General features: G+C 39.6%; 1 long non-coding RNA gene across 1 annotated transcript; it reads right to left on the reverse strand.

The window, feature by feature from the left end:
* Positions 1–368: 368 nt before the first annotated feature.
* On the reverse strand, positions 369–1,550 carry LOC311266562. Its single transcript, XR_014623732.1, has 2 exons — positions 1,385–1,550; positions 369–666 (listed from the first exon to the last, which is right to left on the reverse strand). It is a non-coding gene; the product is annotated as an uncharacterized lncRNA (long non-coding RNA).
* Positions 1,551–7,839: the final 6,289 nt, after the last annotated feature.

Here is a 7,839-nt window from a genome sequence, read left to right on the forward strand (position 1 = left end):
CACACTGTTCAACAATTATGTTGATTATCAGCATGAACTAAGGAATCTGCAACTTTACAAGACAAGACGTTCATAGTGTTTTAGTAAGTTAGTCATCGTTTACAGTCACTACATGAAAACGTGCAAGCTATTGAAACGGACAGCATTAGCTTATCTCCCGGCTTTATTACGGTTATAAACTGTGGACAAATAGAGCCCCAATGAACACAACATAATGTGGCAACACGAGGGTTATTACTAAGTAATGTACTCCAGACCGACAACGCCACCTTGGGTTAGGGCCCAAGGACCCGTACTAAAGATAACTACTACTAACTATTGTAAAAGGACACGCAGATTGGTTCACTCAGGGAGAGCAGGAGACATGGTTCACTGATTTTCATACAAAATTTTATTATTAAATGAACAAACACTGGCACTAGTTTGGTACTGTAAACAAAAGAGAAAAGGAGCCCAACTTAAAAGGGGGGGTTTCAGGCTGAGGCTTACCGGCTGGAGGAGGGGTTAGGCAGGGAAGTGACATCCAAAAGAAAAAGGAGAGCACCCCACTCATACAGCAAAAATGTGACTTGTAACAAACAAAATCTTGAACAGGGATCACACAGCACACAAGGGACCACCACCACCCAGGGGAACCACCACCACCAACACCGTCGGCCTTCAGCACTAGGGGAAGAGGAGAAACACAATTAGGAGGGCCCACAATTATGGAGAACCAAACAATATTTCATAATGTGCCAACAGAATATAAAGGATCAATAAATAAATGAAAAGTGTTAAATTAAATTAATTATAAATCAATCACGCAACAGAAATCAAAGAGTCTCTGGCCAGAGATATCAACTTAAGAATAATTAAATCAGTCTTAACACAAATAACTGGGGAGTTCAAATACTTCTTGGGAAATTCCCTCCCCAAACCGAAATACAAGACACTCCCAAATAATAAACAAATTAATTAGCCCAAAGAAAACCACCCAACTACTAGGAAATTACCAACAGAAATTCAACCATTAAACCGAAGATAAACAAATAAACACCACCAAACCTCAGCAGATTGCCTTTAAAACATACACACACACACACACACACACACACACGTACACACATACACGCCGAAGCAGCGCCACAGGTAGCAGCAGTATGTGGCCAGTAGCAGGAAGCAGGCTGACCGAGGGCGGCCGACCGGACCCACACCAAGCCGTCAGAGCGGTGGCAGCAAAGCAGCGGCAGCAAAGCAGCAGCAGCAAAGCAGCGGCAGCAACAGTACAGTGGCAGAACAGCGGTGAAGCAGCAGTAGCAGCGTAGCAATGGCCGAACAGCAGCAAAGCAGCAGTAGCAGCGTAGCAGTGGCCCAGTAGCAGTGATTGCACAGCTGCGCTTACTTAGCTTAATTAGCGTTAGCATCCATAACTCCGGTTATCTGTCCGGGCGTATTGGCGTCCCATCCAAAGAGGGAGAGGAGCGGAAGAAAACATGCACAGCGGGGGAAGACAGCCACCATGCAGCCCAAGACCAGCAGACTGTTAAAGGGAGAGGAGCGGAAAGGGAGCTTAGCACCTGGCTACAGCAGTGAATGACAGAAGCACGTCTTAACTCACCAATGCTCTAGTTGACAGCGGTTAACAGCCCCAGATAATCGCCACGACCGCGGTGGAGACGCCGGATCTATTAAGGGATCACGGTTGTAACTTACATGAAACACGGACTAATGTACACAAACAGCATAGCAATGTGCGCCTACCTGTGCTCCGATGCTAGCGGCGAGTACAACGACCCGGAAGTGGGCGGGCCGAAGAGGCAGGAAGCGAGAGGTCAGGAGGAGGGACACGGCCTACTTTTATCCCCTCGGTATGAACAACGATTGGCTAATAAGCCAGAGGGGCGGTGGTGCAGCAAAACTAAGGTGATATGGCAGTAATGCCTCATACCACTACAATCACAACAAATCAACTCAAAGTAAAAGTCGGTAAGATAATAAATATGTATATATGTAATATATGACTTACAAATCCAATAGCATCTAGGCTAGGTCGCCGTCAGTTCTTTCAGCTCGCACCACCGAGCGTAAGCTGGTCCAATATTTATCCATGTCCGGCTCATGTTATATCACTTTCTCTTTTTCTTTTCTTCGCCTCCTCAGACAATACCTTCTTGGCTTTTTTAGCTGGCTTGGCCGTGGCGTTGGTTTACAAAAAATCCAAGTAGCTGCTGGCTAAATCCACCTACGAATAAACGCGCCGTAAAGCAGGTCGCACTAGACTTCTTTACGTCAGGTATGTCGCTACCCGCTCTGGGAAGTTACACACTGTGGTTTCTGCCAGCGCGACCCCCCCTCAGGCTGCAGAGGCGTCACCGTTCACCCTATTAACCGTTATTCTACCACTTAACTGAGTTTAGAAATATCATTTTAAGGTCGAAAAGCTACCTAGTGTTGCTTTAAAGTATAAAAGTAAAAGTAATGTAAGGGGAAAAAATGCCATTAAGGACAAAAGCTTAGGCCGCACCACAGGGGCCTATAGTGCACTACCCCACCTCCCCAAAAAAACATTTTTCTAAAGGCCATGATAACTATAATGTTATATTAAAATGTTAATGTTGAAAAATTTTGGATGCACTAGACTACCTGTTTCAGCCTCATATATGCCTTGAAATGCCATTGAAAATGAACGCATTTTAGTACAATGCAAATACATTAAAGAACCATATATGTGTACTACTGAGCATTAACATTTGTGACATTTTGCTCGAGTTCTCTTGAGTCACTGGCACGGACATCTTCGTACTAGGCTACATACATAAAGTCTGCTATGTCCTTGCTGGAGTGTGATGTGATTTGTGTCATGTGCAGGGGCAATGGATCGCGTACAAACCAATAGGGGCTTGGAATTTCGTCATTTTAGGGGCAAGGCCATTTGGCCTTCACTTTTTCTTTTTTTTTGGGGGGGGGGGCGCCAAGGCCACATGACAGGGCACAAAGGCCATTGAGTAAAATTTGATGGTTTTACCTTTCAGATTAGAGATGGGATTTATGGCTCTTTGAGGGGAGCCGGAGATTGGTGAGCCATTCCTTTCAAAGAGCTGTTCAAAAAACTGGCTCATTTGACTGATTTTTTTTACGCAAAGGCAGCGTGCACAACTCAGGTGGCGTCATGCTACATTTGCAGATCTAATAAGCACCGTTCAGCTGGGCTGCGCTCCTCCCCATGTAACTTTTCCCCTCCTGGTCTCTGTCCCACTCAGGGGAGGAGCAAAGGAGGAGCTTTTGTGTGCATCTGCATGAAACACACAGTGATATATAAAAAAAAAAAACGGTTCCCAGCTGCGACTCGGTTCCCATTGTTCATGTTAACAAGCCGTTCAAAAGAATTGGTTCGTTCGTGAACTATTTCAGATTGATACCATAACACCCTAATTTATAATAAGATATGGATTAAGTATTAAAACATTTTTTAATACCAATATCAAGTTAACGTTACATTAGAAAAACAGTTTTTAGTACATCCAAAAAAGAGTGTAAAAGAGTGTAATTCACACAGAGAGCCGGCACCGCGGCTCCAAAAGAGGCGTGACGGTACGCGTCATGATGATGTCTGGTGTCCCCCTGTTAATCTAAACATGTACCTGCTGACTGTTTATAATCATATGGATGCTGTTATAATGTGTTGTGATTGGGATCCTGACGCACCAAACATCCTGGAAAATGACAAAGTTACGTTTTTCTCTTAATTACATAATCAGCATCAGTAAACGGGACACTGTCTGACTCTATCACGTGCGGGGAGGGAGGCTGTTTATGGGGGAAAGTTCATTGAAGTCTTCACCGCGACAAACAGTTGGCGAGTTAAAGTTTTTTGCCGGGGACAGACGCCTTCCTCATATAAGTTGCCAAAGACACAAGCAGTTACTACGTTACTGTTGTATGGTCATAACGTTGATGTTTTAGACGTTGTATGGTAACGTGCTTTGTGGGACATTTATCTGTATTTTGTTGAGTGAAGGATCTGTACAGTTATCAGACAGTGAACACCAGACCGACACGCCCCCGCTCCATGCCGCCGGCTTATCCGTTCACACTGGTTCGGTTCGCCAATACTGCGAGGCGCATCAGAGGCGCAGCAAAATTTCATGAATAACGAGGCTATTTTCAAAATGTAAGGAGTAGAAAGAACAGATAATTGCGTGAAAATGTAAGGAGAAGTAAAAAGTCGGCTGAAAAATAATTACTCCAGTAAAGTATAGATACCCAAAATTTCTACTTAAGTAAGGTAACAAAGTATTTGTACTTCGTTACTTGACACCTCTGACCCCGGATAAGTGGAAGAAGATGGAATGGAAAAAAAAAACTGTGTATTTATACTGCGTGCTGTGTATTTATACTATGAACTGTGTATTTATACTGTGATCTGTGTATTTATACTGTGAACTGTGTATTTGTACTGTGATCTGTGTATTTATGCTGCCTACAATGTATTTATACCGCGTACTGTGTATTTATATTGTGAGCTGTGTATTTATAATGAGTACTGTGTATTTATACTGTGAACTGTGTATTTATACTGTGATCTGTGTATTTATACTGCGTACTGTGTATTTATATTGTGAGCTGTGTATTTATAATGTGTACTGTGTATTATACTGTGTGCTGTGTATTTATACTGTGTGCTGTGTATTTATACTGTGATCTGTGTATTTGCTCTGTGATCTGTGTATTTATACCATGAACTGTGTATTTATACTGCCTACAGTGTATTTATACAGTGTACTGTGTATTTATATTGTGAGCTGTGTATTTATTCTGTGTACTATGTATTTATACTGTGTACTGTGTAATTTATACTGTCTACTGTGTACTTCTACTGTGTGCTGCGTATTTATCATGTGTACTGTGTATTTATACTGCGTACTGTGTATTGATACTGTAAACTGTTTATTTATACTGCGTACTGTGTATTGATACTGTAAACTGTTTATTTATACTGTGATCGGTGTATTTATACTGTGTACTGTGTATTTATACTGTGATCTGTGTAATTACACTGTGTGCTGTGTATTTATACTGTGATCTGTGTATTTATACTGTTATCTGTGTATGTATACTGTGTGTGCTGTGTAGTTATACTGTGAACTGTGTATTTATGCTGTGTGCTTACTGTGTGCTTTGTATTTATACTGCGTACAGCGCATTTATACTGTGTGCTGTGTATTTATACTGTGTGCTGTGTATTTATACTGTGAACTGTGTAATTATACTGTGATCTGTGTGTTTACACTGTGTGCTGTGTATCTATACTGGGAACTGTGTATTTATGCTGTGAACTGTGTATTTCTACTGTTTGCTGTGTATTCATACTGTGTACTGTGTATCTATACTGTGAACTGTGTATTAATACTGTGTGCTGTGTGCTTATACTGTGTACTGTGTATTTATACTGTGTACTGTGTATTAATACTGTGTGCTGTGTATTTATACTGTGAGCTGTGTATTTATACTGTGTGCTGTGTATTTATACTGCCTAGTGTATTTATGCTGCGTACTGTGTATTTATATTGTGTGCTGTGTATTTATACTGTGATCTGTGTATTTATACTGTGAACTGTGTGTTTGTACTGTGATCTGTGTATTTATACTGTGATCTGTGTATTTATACTGTGAACTGTGTGTTTGTACTGTGATCTATGTATTTATACTGTGAGCTGTGTATTTATATTGTGAGCTGTGTATTTATACTGTGAGCTGTGTATTTATACTGTGTGCTGTGTATTTATACTGTGTGCTGTGTATTTATACTGCCTAGTGTATTTATGCTGCGTACTGTGTATTTATATTGTGTGCTGTGTATTTATACTGTGATCTGTGTATTTATACTGTGAACTGTGTGTTTGTACTGTGATCTGTGTATTTATACTGTGATCTGTGTATTTATACTGTGAACTGTGTGTTTGTACTGTGATCTATGTATTTATACTGTGTGCTGTGTATTTATATTGTGTACTGTTTATTTATACTGTGAAATGTGTATTCATACTGTGAACTGTGTATTTATACTGTGTGCTGTGTATTTATATTGTGTACTGTTTATTTATACTGTGAAATGTGTATTCATACTGTGAACTGTGTATTTATACTGTGTGCTGTGTATTTATATTGTGTACTGTTTATTTATACTGTGAAATGTGTATTCATACTGTGAACTGTGTATTTATACTGTGTACTGTGTATTTATAATGTGTACTGTTTATTTATACTGTGTGCCGTGTATTTATACTGTGATCTGTGTATTGATACTGTGTGCTGTGTATTTGTACTGTTATCTGTGTATTTATACTGCCTACAGTGTATTTATACATACACATATATATATATATGTATATATATGTATGTATAAATATATATATTTATACATATATATATATATATATATATATATATATATATATATATATACATATATATATATATATATGTATTCATTGTGTTGTAGTCATTGTGTTGCTTTTCCTCCCTGTGTGTAGCCTCTGTATGTGTCTGTGACAACGTTTGGACTGTTGATTCAGTAGTTCTGTTTCTTTTCCATTTAGCGTGGTATGATTTTGACACTACAGGTAACCTACAAGTGGATCTAACAGGATGTCAGTTTTTCTGTGACTTCCTGTATATTCTTTGAAGGCTGCTGGAAATGGTCCGACCTGACTGCAGCCTTCTGTCGCCGCCCCTGCTGCTGCCTCATCTCATCCACTTTCCAGGCAATGTGTTGTTCATCTTGACCAGGTAAAGACTTGAAACTTGCATGTGTGACTTACTCCCACCTCTGAGATGTGTGAACATGAGCTGCTCCCTCCTAAAGCCACAAACCAGAGAAGTAAGACTCACACTTGTGATGTCATCAGGTATAAAATCTGGAGCTGCTTCTTAGACAATGAATGTGAAACTACTTTTGTAGATTTTTTTTTTTTAATACCGAAATGAGCTTTATCCCACATTATTATTATTATTATTATTATTATTATTATTATTATTATAGCAGCGTTTAATTTCTGAAACAAAATTCTTCCTGAGTTCCTGTATACTCAGAACATTTCCTTAGTCATTCTCAGTGTCATCTATAACATCTTTGTTGAATTTTAGCACTATTTTTTCAGATTTGGGAGAGTTGTTATTGTTCACTAATATTTTTTATCCATATTAGACCATAGGAATAACATGTATGAATTCCTAAATTGGTCATAGTTCCCCTTTTGCACAGATGTAATGTATAAAACTGGTTTTGCTTCTGTTTGAAAAGACATAAAGATTCTATGAAAGTATCTGTCTGAGCTCTTATTTGGTCGATCAACTTTAGACACCTCATAATAATTCAACATGGCTGTTTATTGGTTTATTGATTCTGTAAACTTTAAAGATAACACTGTAAAAATACTGAAGCAGCAAAAGGTAATTTTATGATTCATTCTGGTTGTTTTGAAATCTCATACATCTCAAATGGGGATCTGCAGTGAATGGAATGGACAATACTGAGAAATGTCTGCAAAAAAATGGATGAACTGGCGTCTCATCCAGGGGTGTACCCTGGCCTTCGCCCGGTGAGAGCTGGATTTGGCCCCAGTAGCCCCGCAACCCCCCAAAAGGGGGGATAAAAGCGGCAACACCCCGCGACCCCAATAGGGAAATAGCGGAAAGAAAATGAGAGATGAGATGAGATACATCTCAAATGGGGATCTGCAGTGAATGGAATGGACAATACTGAGAAATGTCTGCAAAAAAATTATTTATTAAATGTAAAAGTAGTAAAGGTACTTTTACACAGACCTTGTGGTTTTTGTACATTCAAAACTCCAG

Source organism: Pagrus pagrus, assembly GCF_965226575.1.
Source record: "Pagrus pagrus genome assembly, chromosome: 12".
NCBI classification, from domain to species: domain Eukaryota; kingdom Metazoa; phylum Chordata; class Actinopteri; order Spariformes; family Sparidae; genus Pagrus; species Pagrus pagrus.